This window comes from Larus michahellis, chromosome 1 (assembly GCF_964199755.1).
Source record: "Larus michahellis chromosome 1, bLarMic1.1, whole genome shotgun sequence".
Taxonomy (NCBI): domain Eukaryota; kingdom Metazoa; phylum Chordata; class Aves; order Charadriiformes; family Laridae; genus Larus; species Larus michahellis.
Window position 1 is genome coordinate 132,734,193 of NC_133896.1, and position 18,331 is coordinate 132,752,523.

The window sequence follows — 18,331 nt, forward strand, 5'->3', positions numbered from 1 at the left end:
GAATATAGTTTCCCATAGGAAGTGTCAAAGGCAATAATACTAATTCACTTCAAAAGCTTTTTTCCATTCAGCTTCTGTGATCCTATGAATATTTTGGTTTCCATTTCACTTACACTAATATATTTTTAACTCCAGCTTTGAGTCTGAGAAATTACATGTATTATATGCCCTATTTGGAGACACTCTTCCTTACTAAATACCACAGATTAAACGGAGCAACATTTTGTTTAATAATCATGTGAGAAAATCCGTAGTGTATATGGTTAAATATATAGCTAGAGCACTAGACCCAGCTCATAGTAGAATATAGTAAAATGGCATTTAAATTCTCAGTCTTATAGCGAATTGTGGTGACATTGCTCAATAGTTGTTACTAAATGAAGAATTTCAATTTACACTCAAAAAAAAAAATCAAAACTTTCTGTAGAGGAAGTAATAGGTCCAATTTTCCAACTAGCACTGCTTCAGAAAACTTCAATTATGAAGACCATTAGCCTGACCTCATTTACCATTACAGAACTCACATAAAACTGATTATAGTAGCAACTTATCTGTCATGCTCTTTTTAAATACAAAGAACAAGAAAAATCGAATCAATGTAGCAATTATACTAAAATATCTTCATTTTTCATAGTTGTTTCTATACATTAACAAGAAAGAACAATGTAACCAATGAAGTAATAACTTGTTTTTATCTGATCCCCATTTTTGTCAGAAAAAAATTAAACCCCTGAACTAATTATTTTAAAATTCTTCTTTTACCCTGCCTTACTTTTTATATCCTGGAGGAGAACAAAAATTGATGTGTTCAGTGAAATAGGTAACCTAAATGCTCCTCTTTTCTGCATATATTCTTGTAACGTGTGTTGAAGAGAGGAAACAACAAACAATTCAATGAATGGACTACTGTAGGAATTGAAATCTTTCTATTCTTTCCCTCTTGGATGACTTATCCTAGGCTGAAAGGAAGTGCAATTTGATGCCTTTTCTAACACAGTTTTAGATAGGGTTGCAGCTGGGCCTCACCAGCAAGGCACCTAGAGGTGTTTGCATTCTGCTCCCTTCCTCCTCCTATGAGCTGGTCTGAGAAGAGCAGTACTCTGCAGACAGTGCTTAGACACCCATGTGGGCATCCACACAATACTGCTCAAAAGAAGTATCCCCCTGAGCTGGAATGGCTGCAATTTTATAGGCCATCATTGATTTAAGCTGAGTTTAAAGTCAGGATTTTCATTAGATGTAGGTTAAGGGAAGTAACCTGTTTCAGGAGGATGCGATGCGCAGGGCAGGATCGAAGTTGGCGCTTGTGTTCACTGGTTTGTTGAACGTTGCAGTTCTCTTCTGCAGTGAACACAAGTCTCCAGCTATGGCTAAAGGTGGTGCTGAATTTTACTGAATGTACAGCTGCAGATACATGTCTCTAGCTGAGTGCTGTACAAGTCAATGTCAGAACCAGGGGATCCCTCTTTGGCTTCCGAAGTGTATGTAACCTGTTTCTGTCTCAGAGACATGGTAGGACTTTCAGAATCCAGCAACAAGTCCATGTTCTGTGAAGGCTGCCAGCTTGAGTCCTACTTCCGCACTTAATAACACAGCCCACCTCAAAACCACTCCTCCCTTCAAGAATTTAAGGAATTACAGATATGATACTCACTTATTCATCTCCTTCAGTTTGGAACTGTTCCTGAAACTTAACTTATATTCAGTCCTAAGTCAAGATTTAACTGTGTGAATGCATACATACATGTGTATATAGACATTTATTTTACACATACGTATGTCTTTACATATGCACACACATGGAAACACACTCATGCAGCACAGTGACCACTATTACCCTGGGAATGACAACAAAGTATTCAACTTACTGACAGTTGCCCTCATCCAGTCAGGAGCAGCAATGAGCCTAACTCATCAGTCCCTGGTCCTCCAAAATGAATCCTTAGTGCTGAATTTACTGCCATAGCCTTGCCACCCACATGTCCCTCCCTTAAATATTCCTGTTGTCACTAATCCTCATTCTAGTATTAGAATTTAGAGTATTATCCATGTAGGCAATTCTGGCTCCAAGCTTGACTATAGTACACACTACAGTAAAATTACCATTATAGTAGAGGACCTCGTTATCCCCTTAGTTAATGGTAATACATCTTTACAAACCCTTACTCTTGTCCTGTGGTACTTGGGTAAGAAATCAAGCATTTCAGGTTCTGCTGAGTCCTAACCCTCGAGTCTAATACCAAGATCAGTATGAAACTCGATTTTTCCAGAGATGCAGTAAATCCTACCTGCTGTCAGAACTATGCCACAACTTTTTTCACTTTCCAATGATGGGCTTCACGTGAGCCCTCAAGTCCTTGCACTTCCCAAAAGGAGAATGATGTCTCTTGCCTTAAACTCGAGCCTCATCCGTAATGTAACTTTAAATATAATCAGTCTATAACTTTCCATAGTTACTACCATACCCCTTGGAATCGGAACAGATTTGAAATTATTTGGTCCTGCTGATGTCCCTGATCCTCGTATTATCAGCTTGAGAGGATCTAGAAATTAATGTGCCTGACCAGCTGCTGCTTTCAGCCTGAGATCTGACCCATGACACTCCAAAATCACAGTCTAGTTGCACCAATGCAAGCTAGAACCATAAATCATAATCTCAGCCCCTGCTGACACCCAGATTCTCAACTCTATAAATTTAGAAAGATACAGAAAAGAACCTAACTCCTAAACTGTAACCTATGTCTGAATGCCGAGTACCATCCTTTGCTTATTCATAATCCAGCAACCCTTTCTTGTTCAGGACTACCCTTCAAGATGCAACTACATCACTGCAGCTCGGCCCAACCCTGCAAGCCTTCTACCTTGCTTCTATCAAGAAGAAAACACTTTTTCATCTAACCTCTGCCTTTACACCTAAGATTATCATATTCCTTGTTACTAAATGTAAGCCTTTGTTTGACCACAGCAATAATCCTAGCTATTCATTCTTTCCTGACCTGAACCCTAAACTGAAGCTGAGCCACATCTTCCTCATCCAGAAATCATTAGTGATGCATTAATTTTTTCTGTACATTTTCATCATCTTAACCACAATAATATGATTTAAGCAGTAAAACTATTTCTTTAGACACTACTGCCTCAAAGTTTCACTCTGATATGCTTTGCTGACAAGGGGACCTTTCCTGGTCCAGACAACAATATGACAGCTATTCCTCTCAACCAGAGCCTTCTCACCAGCCTAGCATGACCCTGTTTATTCACTATTCTTCTTTCTTTGGATTGTATTCAAGACACAAATCTAACTGCAATATTTAATGTAGCCCAGTGACCAAAACTCTCCTAAAATATAAACCTAGGGTAATCCTCACCCAGAAACAATTGCACGTCTTAAACCAGTAATTTTCTTTCACTTCTATGAACGCTCTTCCTTCCTGCTTTGGCCCTAACCTTCAAGCTAACCAACATCAGAGCCTATCTTACCCAGTGACGGTTACTTGACTACTACCTCTAATAAATATGCTTGGCTCCTGCTTTTATGAATGCTAGCTGGGTCTTCCCTGAAACTGTGAAACTGAAAGCACATGTTTCTGATTCTGGTAACCTGTTTAATTCTATAAAGCCGGTATGACTGCCTCTGGGCTAGCTGAGGGCTGTGGCAAACAAGAAGTCTGAGGATTGATAGAGATCTGGAGATATTAACAGTAATGCTAGGATTTCATCGGGCAGAATTTCTGTTAGAGTTCATTATTAAGACGGGGGTGCTCATGACTGCTGCCCCTCATGAGAGCAAAAGCTGGTTTTCCCCTTGGGGTCTGTAAGAGCTATGGGAAGGGACTGGTGCTATAAGCATATAAAAATTATATCCTGACTCTGTGTGTCTGGCATGATATAGAAACACTTGGTTCTTTAAATCCTGTTACTTCTAGTCTTAACCCTAATGAAATTACAGTGCCACCACCCATCAGTTCCTGACAGTGTCTTAAAACATTCACTTGTGAAAAACTCCTACCCCAACCTCACAGGAGTGAGCAATAAATCTCCCAGTGCCTTCTTGCTCTCCTGTCCCCTAATTCTGTCTTAATCTATCTGTGACAGTATACAGCAGAAACTGTCACTAGCTCAAGAATTAACATGAAGCCACCCATGTTAGTGCCATGACTGACTTCTGTGAAAAAGCCCGAATACTTTTTGTCAGGCCAGGACCTGGCAGGAGATATCTGCTACTGCTGTTAGAGCTGCAATAAGATTTAGAACAGCAGAGCCGGCTGTATATTTTGGTGCTGCTAAGATCAATAAAGTTTGTTGCTGACATGGGCAAATACCTTACGCAGGAGGATGAATTAGAGTGGTTTTCATTATGGCTGGGGTTAGGTGTGGAACAATCCCATGCTTCTGCCTCCAAATGCTGCACGTCTAACTACGATGAGCAATCCTGTAGCAGGGAAGTTAATCCTGGGGTGTTTGAGGACTTCCAGATCATCCCTGGAAGGGGAAGGAAGGCTGGCCTTAATCCTGCAGGACACATGGAGAGATTTTTTTAACCCAGGGTTAAAACTAAGGATAGCAGAGGCTGAAGAACTAGATTAATTCCTGGATTATTGCTGCCAGATTGAGTTTATAATTGAATCTGAGACTGTAAGGGGTAAGTGCTTCATTGCGTTAAGGCTATGTTTAGGCCTGTAGTTGGGGTTTGGGGCAGCTGAAGTAAGAGAATTAATGTTAAGTATGAATCCTGCCTAGCACACAGAGCTGGTAATTTTAGAAATATTTCGTGGTAAGGTCTGGGTAAAATGGAGCTAATAGACTACTATATTAAATGTAGGTTTGGTATTAGGCTTTAGAATCAGAGGGAACAAAAATTATTGTATTGTATTGGGCTAAGTAGCAGTGAATGCCTACGGAGGTAAACGCACTGTGATTTCTGCCAAGGGGAGGGTCGCTGGTCAACTTTGTTGAAGGCAGGGTCACATTAGAGTCAGACTTAATGTCAGTCTTTAGGAAAACAGGCTGAATTTAACTAGGGGTTAGATTAATTGCTTGACTGTATGGGAATAAGCTAGCATCTAGTGAAAAACACGTTTGATCTTAAGATCCAGATGACTGCCACTGGAAGAAGAGTATGACTGGAAAGTACGGAATAAAGGGGAGCTGTGTGTTTGTGATTACTCTTTGGCTTAATCAAGGTCATTAAAGTATTATGTTCTTATACTAATGTCAGAGTTTGCTTTAGGATTAGCATCAAGTCTGACCATTGTGGTTCACTAACAGATCCTACAAAGCCCACAGAGCTAAGATGAAGGCCAGTGTCAGCCGTGGCATTTGGCTTTTGATTGATGCTGGGGCTCAGGAAGGTCACTGCACTTGTGTGTTAATGGTTGTGTTAGGACAGGCATTTGAAACAGCAGAGCTAGGTTTATTGATCGAATTCGTAAGATGACCAGGGCTAGGGTAGGTCATACTTAGTGCAGGGACTAACAAGAATTGCTGTTTGCTTGTTAAGTTGAATGTTAAGTTTGTAATTAGAATTTACTGTGTCAAGGACTAAAGAGCTGAGGCCAGCAGGCTGGAGAGGAATCAAACTGAGAAGATAGGTTTGTTGTTTGTTCTGGACGTAATTATCCCTGGGCTGTGGGATACCTGATAGGATAACTATGTGGATAAGTCTCCATTAAAAAAAAAATAAAAAAATAGGTGGGGTGGGATAGTCCAGGTGATGGAAAAATTCTGATAATACCCATGCCCCGAAACTGATTGCATAACCTTACTTCTAGTCTATTACAATTTATAAAGCTCAGACTACCCTGAATCGCTTTCACTTCAGAGCTGGAAATGTTGCCTAGCTCAAGTATAGTGTAGCAAAACCACATTTATCCTGCTCAGGTACAGCTCTGAATTCTAGCTAATAAGCCTTCTGAAATTCAGAGCAGTGGACAGCTCTGGCTGGGCACAGGCTCGTTCTGCACCTGAGGCACATCAGGACTTGTTATTTCAGATGTAGCTGAGATTGCCCTGAAATACTTTTCTGTTCTAAAGCCTAAAGTTCTGGTGAGTTCTGGAGCATATCTTGGGGAAAAACAAAACAACACAAACCACCCAGCCTGTCCCGCCTCCCTCCTTGCCCCCAAAAAAACCCCACCACCACCCAAACCACAAAAAAACCCCATGATACAGAAGTTGAGAACAATTTTTCAAGTAATTTAAGAATAGGTTACTTTGCAACCATAGTGTAACTGTTCTAACTAAAATACTACACCTGTGCAGTACTCAGAGTTGCCTTCTACACATATGGATTTGAAAGAGGATTTCTTTCCTAATGGTTTTTGTGAAGGTAAAATAATAAACAAGAAGAATAAATGATATTCATAATTCCATTACTGGAAACACTAATAAAATATTACTCCCTGGTTTTGTTTCAAAATGAACTTGCACTTTAAAAAAATAAAATAGATATTGCTAAAAGCCTAGAAACTTTTAATTTTGCTTCATCATTAATACGCAATTTGTAGCCATATAGCAGTTGAAAGGATCTGAATTAAACTGTGAAATCAGAGGGGGAAAAAAAGGTCCCAAATACTTTGCAAAATATTTTTAAACACTTGTTTTAAAGAGAGGCAAACAATTAAGATGAACTACTTGCTATTTCTCTCCACTGAAACAAAAACAATTGCTCTACATTAAGAAATAAGGTGATGTAATTTTGGGAAGGTTTTGCTGCCTTTTACATACGCTCAGTAGCTGAAGCCACACTTCCAAACCAGAAAAATTCAGATGGTTAACCAGTAGGGATTCTTCGCCTTTGATTCTGTGACAAGTGACAATGTACATTTGTACCAAAGCAGCACAGAAAACCCTCATTCCCCTCCATGGTGAAATGATAAAAATACTGGATGATCTCATGTTTAACATTCCAGGTGGGGCAATGAGGTTCAGTATGATGTCCAAGGCAGCAGTTATTACGCTGGTTTTATCTTTTCCCTTTAGCATTGGTACCTATGGTGTTGCAAGGGAATTAGTAGAGCAATGAACGTCATGCAATGATCTGAGGATTATAACACCGTAAAAGACACTGCCACCTGATGGTCCACTAGTAGCCCAGAATACCCTGGTTCTTCACTGACTCTGGTCTCATCTGAGCATCAGAGAGCAGCTGACGTGAGCATTTCCAAGCAGCTCAGTCAGATTATGAAACAGCATTGATAATCATGTTTAGTTAATGAGGTTTGGGCTCGTTCTAGCTGTAAATTACAGGGACGAGGCTGGGAAGGAAAGAAAGCCAATGGTTAATGGTGAACGGCATTGACCTGAGCACAGAAATCTGGCCAAATGCCTGTTCAAGTCAATGGAGTGATATCATATACTTGCGTCCCTTATAAGTGAAAAAGAGGAAAGAATTTGGACTGGAAAACAGAAGTTAGCACTGATAGTAAGATTTTTAAGGAAATTTTTTCATCTGCCACAAAAAATTTAAGTAGATGCTGAGAATGCGAATTGTCTTACTGAACTATGGTTGCCTATCTATTCAGCATATATTACAAGTTATGCTCCCTTTTCAACTAGAAGAGAGAGATAGGCATCCTCAGAAGGGGATTAATTCTTCATGTTTTAGCTATTGCATTACATTTGGACAGATTACTCTCTGGAGACACCTTAGCCTCCCAAATTTGTTTAAAGTAATAATGGAATAGGGAAGACAGTGTGTATGTTTTTACTTGGAATGCCTGTTTGATTGCTGGAATTGAACCATAATGTTGCAGTTTCAAGCACTCCAATATTAGCATCGTAACAAGTTCAAAGAGGTCATAATCCTGTCTCAGACATTTGGATAGTTTCCAAATTAAAAAAAAAAAAATAATCTGAGGAACAGGATATATTGTTTTGATCTTTAGTGTAGCTAGATCTTCTGCAGCATGCTTCCTTTCTTGCATTATTAGTGCATTCATCATCTTACAAGTGCATGCAAGTACTTTTGAAAATAACATATGAGGGTTGATGGGGTCTGCTGCCTCTATAAAACCGTTTTGTCTGACATTTTTATAAAACCTGCATCAAAAGCTCTCCCATTACACTGTACCCATTTAGGTGAGGTCAGTATGTTCCTGTGGCTGTATGGTAAACCTACTCATCTTTCCAAACATGAAATGATTTTCTAAAAAAAGTCAATTGTAAAACAATCTTAACTGAGGTAGTGCAGGGCATGGTAATGGCGGCTGTTCTCCAAAAGAATTTGTGTCATCTTGTTCACTTACGTGAAAAGTAACAGGTACATATATCGGCTATAATCCTGATGTTTCAAAAATACCAGTCCAGCAGATATTAAACAGTACCCAGTCGCACTAATTTTATGAACATACATTTCATATGCATGAACTGTATTTTATTGCACTTATGTTAGTGTAGAACGGTTGGCACCGGCTTTTTCCAGAGTTCATGTTTGCAGGCAATTTCATTTCCATTTCGTAACAACTTTATTTTTTAAGTACAAAGAAGGAAAAGGAGCGGTTATGTCTTTGTTTCCCAATCAGGTGTATCAATGCAAGCAGACTTGGAGAGCAAACCAGCTGGTGCTGAGCTCCCCATGGCCACGGTATACATAGTTCAGGCAGGGGGAGGGGCAGGTTTCAGGCCAAGTCTTCTCTGGTTCCATGGACTGACCTCCCACTCGCATGTGGGGCGCTTCATGTGAACTCCTGGAGAGTTCACTGATGTTAAGTTATATCCAAAGGGAATTCAGATCAAGTGCTCTGAGACACCTCTGTGATGAGCATCAAAGCATAATAAACAGGGAATGTTGGAGGAACACTTTGAAAGAGTGCTCCTGACCCAAGTTAAATGCTAATGGAGACCCTCAATGAGAACAGGCCTCAGGAAAGTACTAATGAGAATAAAACAAACATTGTTTTCACCCACTTTCAATTTTGGAGACATAAGAGTCAATTTACCTCTCACCGTCACTAGCTGGCAAGTGAGATGAAGCAGACAGATTCCTTGCCTGTTTGCCTATAAACATCGAATTATCTTAATCTTCTTCTTAAATTCCGCTCCCTGGGATTATCATAGGAGATTTTGAGGCTCAGACTAACACTTCTAATTGCAGGCATAATACCAAAACATATCCAGATGTGGAAAAACAGTCCTTATTAGGTAGACAGCTGTAGAAATAGTCACTTTCTTATCGAGAAAATTGCTGATGCAGAGAGTCAGGTTATCCTCTTCTTTGTTTATCATCATGAGAAGAGCTAGGCACTCTGGTACTCAGGTACTCAAGGCAAGGTTTTTCCATTGTGAACTATTGAAATGCTAATGCTTCCTATTCTATCTGTTCTCACAAGTCTTTGGTGAAATCATCAAACTGGTAGTAACTGAAGAAATGTGTGTTATAAGAAGGAAAATGTCATTTGAGTTGGGTATATAACATCTGACCTGAGGACAAAATAAAATATGAAAAAATGAATTAAAAATATGTTAAGCAGAATAAATAGAAACCATGGAAGATATCTATATGGAAAAGTCTTTTTCTGATTAAAAATTTAATTGAATTTCAAAATGTTCCTCTCCAGCCAAATGCTGAGGAAGCTCTGTTGTGTATTCACAATTTCCTGGATGCCCTAGAACTGATTGATGACAAGCATGTTATCATTTTGTCGCAAAAGATGGTTATATATGAAAAGAAAAAGGAAACATTTTCTCAGCATGAAAACTGCAGGTGTATTTAGCAAGAAACTTGTTTTTAATATAGTGCCATTGCATTTTCTTAATAGGTAAGAAAGACATCTGTAATCAATCACTTTGGCCTGAACACTCAGATAGATTTTGAAATGCTCACATTCAGCAGACTAGCCCGTAATTACACTGGGGATATGAGTTTAAATGCTCTCATTTAGTTAATAGTAACATATTATGGTGTAATCAATACACAGAAGCAATTGTTTACTGTTTGTGATAGCTAATGATGTTTAATTCTGAGAACTAATGACTTGGATAAAATGAAGAGTAAAAGCAGAAATCTAATTTGTGAGTAAAGCAAGTTCCAGTTTCATAAAACTACAAACTTCAGAGAGTGAAAGACAAGAAAATGCCACTTCAATCACTACACATACATAATTTCAAATTAGAGGCCTTTAAGTACTGCAATAAGCAGCAAAGAATGATGAAAAGAATATTTATGTTAGCCAGAGCACAAATCAGGTTTTTAACAAAGTGTAACTAAGTCTCATAGAAGCCACTGGAAGGTTGTTTAAAATGTACAGTTTTGCTTAATGAAATTTACAGCTGTCAAGGACATTTGTTTTAAAGGACTTCATGTGACTTGCAAGTCACGCAGCCAGACATAGTCCATCATGAAATCTGAAGTATAAGCATCTTTACCTGATTTGAGACAGAATCAGGGGGTTTATCATCAGCTCCCTTATTTTTTTGTAGGCGGGTTTGTTTGTTTCTTTTTTCTGCTTTGGGAAGATATGCTGAACAGACCATAACCTCAAATGAAGAAGCAAACAATAGTATTGTTTTTATAGTTACTAAATCATACTTGCTATTCCTCCCGCGTCAACTTCCATTTTCTTTCCCACAATCTACTGCATTCACTTGTGATTTGCTATGAACTTGGTTAGCTATCAAAATAAATCAAATGTGGTAACTTATTGGCACTAGATTGTCATTGTAAATATCAGTTAGATGTGCACTATTTTTAATTTTAAAGGGATAAGTCAATAAAAGCCAACTTCATATGCTACAGCATGTCCAGAAATATAGGCAAAACAACAACTTTTTCTCTCTAATGCAGAAGAAAAATGTAGGGTGCCATTGTGGTTAGTGACTACTGATACACTCTGTGCCTGTGCTTTTCGGGAACTAGTAGATCTGAACCTTTTTGCTATTTTAGGTTTAAACTTTGGAAGAATAAAATCTAAGGGACCATAAACAAACACCAAAATGAGCATGATTCTGATTAACTTTCTCTTTAATAAAGACGTTAACATCTCTTTACAACAAGCGCACCATTGGAACTTGTCAAGTCAGCTTCCTGTCAGGAAAAAACACAATCGGTGACATGGTACTGGGGTATGTTCTCAGTGTCACTTGTTTCATCTAGATGCTGTGCATGTCCTTTGTAATGTGGATGGTCATAAATGTCAAATTCCACTGTAGGTTGCCTCCCAGGTTGGGTAGGCTGCAGAGGAGGACGGGTGGCTGTGGGCAGCCCGGCCGTGCCTGCCAATTTGCCGAGATGCACACGGAGCGTTCTTCAGAGTCCTCAGCTTTGACAAAATACCCAAGGACTGAAAATAAATACCTCTGAAATTCCCTGTGTTCTAGGAAATTAAAGCAGGTAGCTTTCCATCTTCCCATATCTACCTTAAAGAACTAACTATACAAAATCTAGTAAGGGGAAACATTTTTTTTTTTCCCGAAACCTTACATGTAAACGCTACGTGCTTTCATGTAAAAGCTATATAACTATTGCCATCACAGTTCTGTCTTCAGGAGGAAGAAGGAAGTTGTGAAAATGAGTAGCAATCACATGACTGCATGATGGCTTTCACGATAACCAGCTTATTCGTGCTTTTAGAGACTAGTTGTATCCACAGTGAACACAAATCTAAGCTGAAAACGACCATGGACAAGAGGAGAGAAGGGAGGGGAGAGCAGCACTGTCCCCACTGCTCTTCCCAGCAGCTTCCCACATCCCACCAGTGGCAGAAACGTGTCTCGTGCCTCTCCATTACCCTCGCGCGGATATGTACTGCCTTGGCATGCAGAGAGAGCAATCAGACTTCAAGACCTTCAGGGACACCAAGGCAATCTATGCAGGCTTCTGTGCTTTCATATTCGGATGCTTCTGCTCTAATTCATAAGGATGAAGGCAATGGGTTAAAAGCATCCTTCTTGTAACTGCTCTGAAGTGGAAGCAAATCCTTAGCCAAGGATTTGAAATTACAAATATTTATCCTTTATTCATAGTCTAAGTTCCTCCAAAAATTTGGAAAGTTATTTTTTACCAAAGATTAAAGAGAAGCTAGTCCTGGTGACAAAAAAAGAAAACAGAGGAGGCAGACTGAAAGGGGCAAAAAAAAATGAAGATTGGCATGGAACTGGAGCTTCCATCCTCTGCAACATGTATTTGTGCCTCATCTTATTTTTAGTTGGTTTTTCCATTACTTATCTAGATGTTCCTGTTACTCCTAGCAAAACCAGAAATAATACCTTTGCCTCAGCTGCATACTTACCATTAGGTGTTCTTGAGGGATAATTCTCTCTCTGAGCTCTCCATAGCATATAATGGAAAGGCACTGCCACTGAAGCTTAATTATCTTCTATTTTAAAAAAAGTAACATATTTAATCCAATTATATCCATGATATACTAGGATACATAAATTAACCAGCTTTATATACAGGCTCATTTTCAAACAGATTAAAGAAAGTACTGATGTATGCCCACTGTTGTTGGTATTGTTCCCCAAAAGACCTGTCACATTAGATCATCGGTCCATGGCATGCAGCCTGAGTTCAGCTGAGTTCCAGCTGCTGACTGGCCCAATGTTGCTGCAGCTGATATCAGGGGGTTTCTAGGAAAGGATATAACAGTCTTCTGTGTTGGATGCATCACTGCAAGGGCATTTGGAGGTTTCATGAAGGGTCAGGAAAATCCATTTGGTAAGCGTGTGCTGGAAAACATCCTGAGGGGGACAGAATACAGTGGAGGTTTTCCCAAGGAGTTACTAGCAGGGGTTACTCCAGAATGCAGCTCAAGAGCACTTGTGAACAAACCTGGTAGCTAGCCTGCCTGGAAGGCAAGTCACAGCATTTCCAAAGTATAATAATAATAATAATAATAACAGCCAACCCCCTCCACACACTAGAGACTGCTTGTTTTAGAGCCCACGTTATTCCATTTCACCTAATGCACTGGCATATGGAAACCATAGGCAAGACATGATAAAAAATTAGTCTATGGAATTATGTGCATATTTCACCTGAACTATACTCCCCGACAGTTCACCTGCGTGTTAGGTTGGACCCTGAATGGCTGCATAAGAAGTAAGGCAGTTTATAATCAGACCCACTGTGTTTTATACATAGTACAATTTTTGTTATTGTTTTATATAGCACAACAGGTGCATCTGATGCTTGACAAGCAGGGAAAGAGCTACTCTGTTAAACCTGTCAGCACGTTCCATACAGCTCTTTTAAAAATTGTGTGGAATTAAGCCACTAAAAAGCAGAAGTTTCAGAGACTTGGCGGTGGGTACAGCCTCGTGCTGAAGATGGCATCCCATTCCGGATCCTTTGAGTGCTTCTGGAATGGCCCATAACCAGGCTGCTCACAGCCCTCCCTTTATTTCTCCCAGACCGAGACCACAGTGTTTTAATCTAGATGGTGACATGGTTTATGGTAATAGTCTATCATGATGTTCATTGCTTTTCTGAATTTAGGCTCTCATCAAAGTTATGCCATTAGGGTCTAGCGAATGTATATCACATTTCCTAGTAAGGATCATGTCTAGGGTATTACAGTGACTAAAAGGGATGGGAATGCCTGTTCTGTTGCCTCTCTCTGAATACAAATGAAATGACAACCGCAAAGTATAGTTTAGTTTTGTTGCTGTTTTTTAAAGGATTACATGCACGTAAATAGATAACATCTAATACCCCTGGCTACTTAAAGGTAATAATTTTTAGAAATATTCTATGTCAGTAACATTTAAATTCAGTCTGGCTTTAGTTCCATTTTCAGCACTGCTGAACTGAAATTTGGATTCTTTATTTTTATTGAAAACAGATACAAACTCTGACAGAAAGTGATTAAGCTATTTGTCTAGGGTAATTTAACATTTTGGAATTTTAGAGGGTTCAGGTTTTAAATAACTATAACGACTTCAATTCTTCTTAAAGTTATATACTTTTACATTTGAACTTCTACCAGTGCTGAAGTTTAAAATTGTGAGAGCAATTAAGTTTTATTAATTTATTAAATGGACTAAAATGTTATATTGTAAAAGATAATCTTCTAAATAAACTCTAAAACCATGAAGTTTGCTCTTCAGTTAGTTAAGTGGGACTACTGAAAATTGCTTAGGTCACGTATGCGTTATAATTTAGTAATTACTGCAAAATTAGTTTGAGACATTGTATTAAAGATGCTTCAGAAACACAATGTACTGGCCATTCATGTGAACACAAGAATGATCACCGAAAGAACTTATGGCTTTGTTTATATTGCTTATGAGGGTGATGAGTTAGGTTATGCTTTCTGTTGGCCTGAGAATCACTCTCCCTCTGTTACCAAAATGGAGTTTTTCCTACCTGCAAGCAGATGACATTGGCAAATATGGAATAGTGAGGGGGCAACAAGGGACAGATCAGTGTTATATAAAAAATCATCCATCTGAAAAAGGAATGAACACTGTTCTCAACAATAGTCTCCTCTGAATTACCTTCAAAGTACATAATCTCTTGTGAAATTTCACTCTGACCGTCCTAATTGGCAGACTCCAACGCCAAGCGTGCTCCTGGGAGGTGCGTTCATATTCATTACAGCTGCAGCAAGAACTGTCAGAAAGAAGAGGGAATGTGGACGCTGAGGCTGAATGTGAACCATGAGGACTAGAAAAACAAAATCATTTAAATACACGTACACATGCATTTTCAGATTTAGTTTTGTTGCTGACTTTATCTAACAAGAAATTATGTGTCCATACATAATGCTACTTAGAGCTACTTTGTAGAGTTCTTTTTGATATTTGGACACTTACCAAATGACCGTTTCATGCTTACAGCGCTTTAGGTTGATGCTGCATTTGCTCAAATCAGGGTCTGTTCTTTTATTCCCTTGGATTTTGTCATTCTTTCTGTGAACCTTTCATATTTGTGCTACAATAAGCTACTCCTTTACAAGGTATGCCATGTATTCTGCACCCAATAGATGCCAGAGAGCTCCAGCTGAAGGATGCTGCTCTTGGTGTAAACACTGCTGAAATCACTGTGCCTTACTCATGCCAGATAGCTGTCAGATCTGAGCTTGCTTGATAGCACAGAGCTTGGGCAGAGTGTGTTTACAAGGCTGTGTACAAAAGATATGCAAAACCTAACATAAGAAACATAAGTCTGAATGCAGACTTTATTTGATTTTCAGTTCTCTATTTGTAGGACCAGTACTGTGGTCACCATTAGTGTCAGTACAGTATTACCCAAGAAAACAAGAAGCTAAGCGTGGTAAAAATTAGGGGTTTTCTGAAGACAAATATGAAGTCAGAAGCAAGACTTTTTGTCCTATTCTTACAGTCCATACCATTGTCTTCTTTAGTGCTTTTGCCTCTGTGTCACAGTAAGCCTTAATAAGTTATTTCTCCACGTATCTGAACCTAATAACAATGAAAAGCTCATTAAAATATTTATCTGACTCACAGCAAATTACAAATTATTATGTAGTCATCTTCCTCCAGTTTAATATATCAGTTCTTGTGTTTGTTTGCATTATTATTCCTGTCACATAGTTATAAATTCTTTGTTCCTGTTGAACATACTTTTTGCTGTTTAATCTTTCAGGAAATTCAGGAAGGGAAAAAAATCCAACATTAAAACTAAGTCACTTCTATTCAGAGAAAACAGCTAGCAAGAGATTCAGAGGCATTAGAGGCAAAAGGCAGGTATGTCAATAAATGTGAAACGTTCTTTAAGGTAGGTAGTCTCAGTATATATATATTTTTTTTTAATGCCTGAACTACAGAATTTTTCTCAACTCTAAGGACACTAAATTAATGAATAAGTAAATTTGCTAGGTTTTTATGAAAACCCTCTACCTTTTCATAACAACAAATAAATCAAATGGAAGAAAGCACAATAAAGTAGTATGAGCAGAGAAGAAGGACTCTTGGGAGTTTGTAACCTTTAATCAAGGCTGTAAGAAATCCCTTCTGTTTGAGACAGATTCTCAGACATGCTTCTGAAGAGGTAAAAAGTCCCACCTGTGGGATTTTCTGTATCCTTACCTCCCTCTGAAATCTTTGCATGCTTAAGTATCTCTTCTCAGCTATTAATCTCGTAGGTTGTCCCGTTCAGGTATATATTGCATGGATTTACAATGAAGTTATGAGGAACTTTTGGTAACTCAGCAGTAATCTGGTGTCAAATCATTAAAGTAATTGTGTCTAGGTGTCTTAAACTCCAGACAGAAACAAATTAGGGAAAAAAACCACTAACCCAGCAGTATTTATCATCTTGTCTTACAGAGCTAAAATTTAATGTTACTAATTTACTTAATTGTTTAGGAAAAGTACATGTTTTCCTATGAAACAATAAGTGGACGGAACAAAGAACATTGCAAAAAAATCCATTTACAAAACAAAATGAAGGCTAAATTCACTGAAAAAAACCCCAGTATATACTGGGATACAATGCCTTTGGCTGTCCCATGTTGCTTGAGAAAAAACTAATAGTTAATTTGCTAGGGAGGGTGAACCTGCAGACTTTAAGCAAAGTGGGAATGGAATGAAGGGAGAAGGTATATGAATTTAGACAAAAACAAGCTCCTTACCCATAGGCTACAACCCCATTTTTCTTATGCTTTCTTTGGACTAGTGTATATTTAATTACTGTATGTGAAGTAGAACAGCTTCAATGGAAGGGATTTACCCTGCCTCAAAAATCCTTACCTGATAATGCTTAAATGAGTCCCATCACCCTAGGCAGGAACGGAGGAGGAAGAGAACGAAGCCTTCACAACCCTTGTTCCAGTCTGAGTTTGAGAAGTTTTCACAGACGCTCTGCTCAGGGGCTGAATTTCTGTTGAGGTCAGACAACCTGTGCTGGCCTGAAGGGAAATGTCTAACTCTGAGAGAAAAGTACACTATATTACTTGTGTTTGTTCTGATTGTTTCGTATCCTCTGGCGTAGATGTTCATTACTCCATGTTCTATTTTCTCTGATTCGCCTTCTTAAACACAAGGTTTTCTTCCTGTACGGTGCAAAGAACATAAACCCTCAGGAAGGGCTGTGAATGTCAGTAGGTAACTGTGTACTGTAAAGATGGGCAGAGTATTGTCAGTCTGCACTCTGAGACTAACTTCTCTTGAGCAGTCTCAAATTCCTCCATAAGGACACGATGTACACCTGTGTTTTGACAGGTGGCAGTGACCCTGGCACTGAAAGATCCAGTGATGGGCAGAGCATGCTAACAAAATTATACTTCTGTTTTTCCTTCTCCTTCCAACTTGAGGTATCAAAATCAATCTTTTCCAACCTCTTTCTTCATTCTTTGTAGTAAGTGTTCTGCAGGTCACATCATACCCCTGTGTATATTTTTGCAACCCCGCTGATTTCCCCATTCCCTTGGTGACAGCTGTGTAGTCACATTACCTTCATTTTATGTCAGCTGTGGCACCTAGGCGACCCGAGGACATCAGTAAATTGGATCATTGCCTCAGATTGTCTTAGACTCCAGCCAGTGATACTTTGGTTATTTCTGTGGAGAAGCCTCCACTTGTACCCAGCTATAGCTGGCTCTGCAGGACTGTTAACAGCAGAAGCAATAACTACTACATTTGTTACCACATTTAACAGGTATTATTCTGAATAAGCATCAGAAATGATCCTGCTTCATAGGGAAAAAGAAACATTTTTAATTTAGGCACTTTGCAGAGCCACCTCCCTGTTCTCCGCCCCAGTACATTTCAAGAATTTGATTTAAGCTGACAGAAGATAAGAAGATTTAAAATAATGCCTGACACTTCATCCATAATCCTCACTGTGATGCCATCTTCTTGCCCTCTTTTAATTTAGTTTAATACAGTGGCAGGTGGCAAGGACATGTTAGGTGCCTTCACTTTAGATTTCCTGATTCTGTTAGACCGCTGCGGTCATTTGCATGTCATTGGTACACTTCATAACAAGAAACATACTTCCTCCTGTGTGGAAAGACAATAAACATCGCCACACAGAGCAAATAAATCAATTCTAAACTGTGGGTATGGTGTTAAGATAAGTAGGAAATTAGGTAGTTGAAAGTTGCTTTACGCAGGTGAAGCAAAACAAGATAAAGTTGTATGACCTGTGCACAGATTTTGCAAGAGAAGTATTGAAGAGTTAAAATTCACTTAAAAGTACTTTAACTGATATTTCTTTGCCTGTGATTATTTGGTCAATATAAAACCTAGATAACCAGAGTAGGCACATTTTCTGCTTTCTAGTGAACAGCAATCATCTTTCAACAGGATTCTGACTATATAACAACTGAACCTCTGTAAATTGGCACTGTTTTCCTTGATAAATACACAATGACAGTTTAGAAAAGAAAAAGGAAAGCTTCCAAACAAATGATCAGATGGTCTCGTT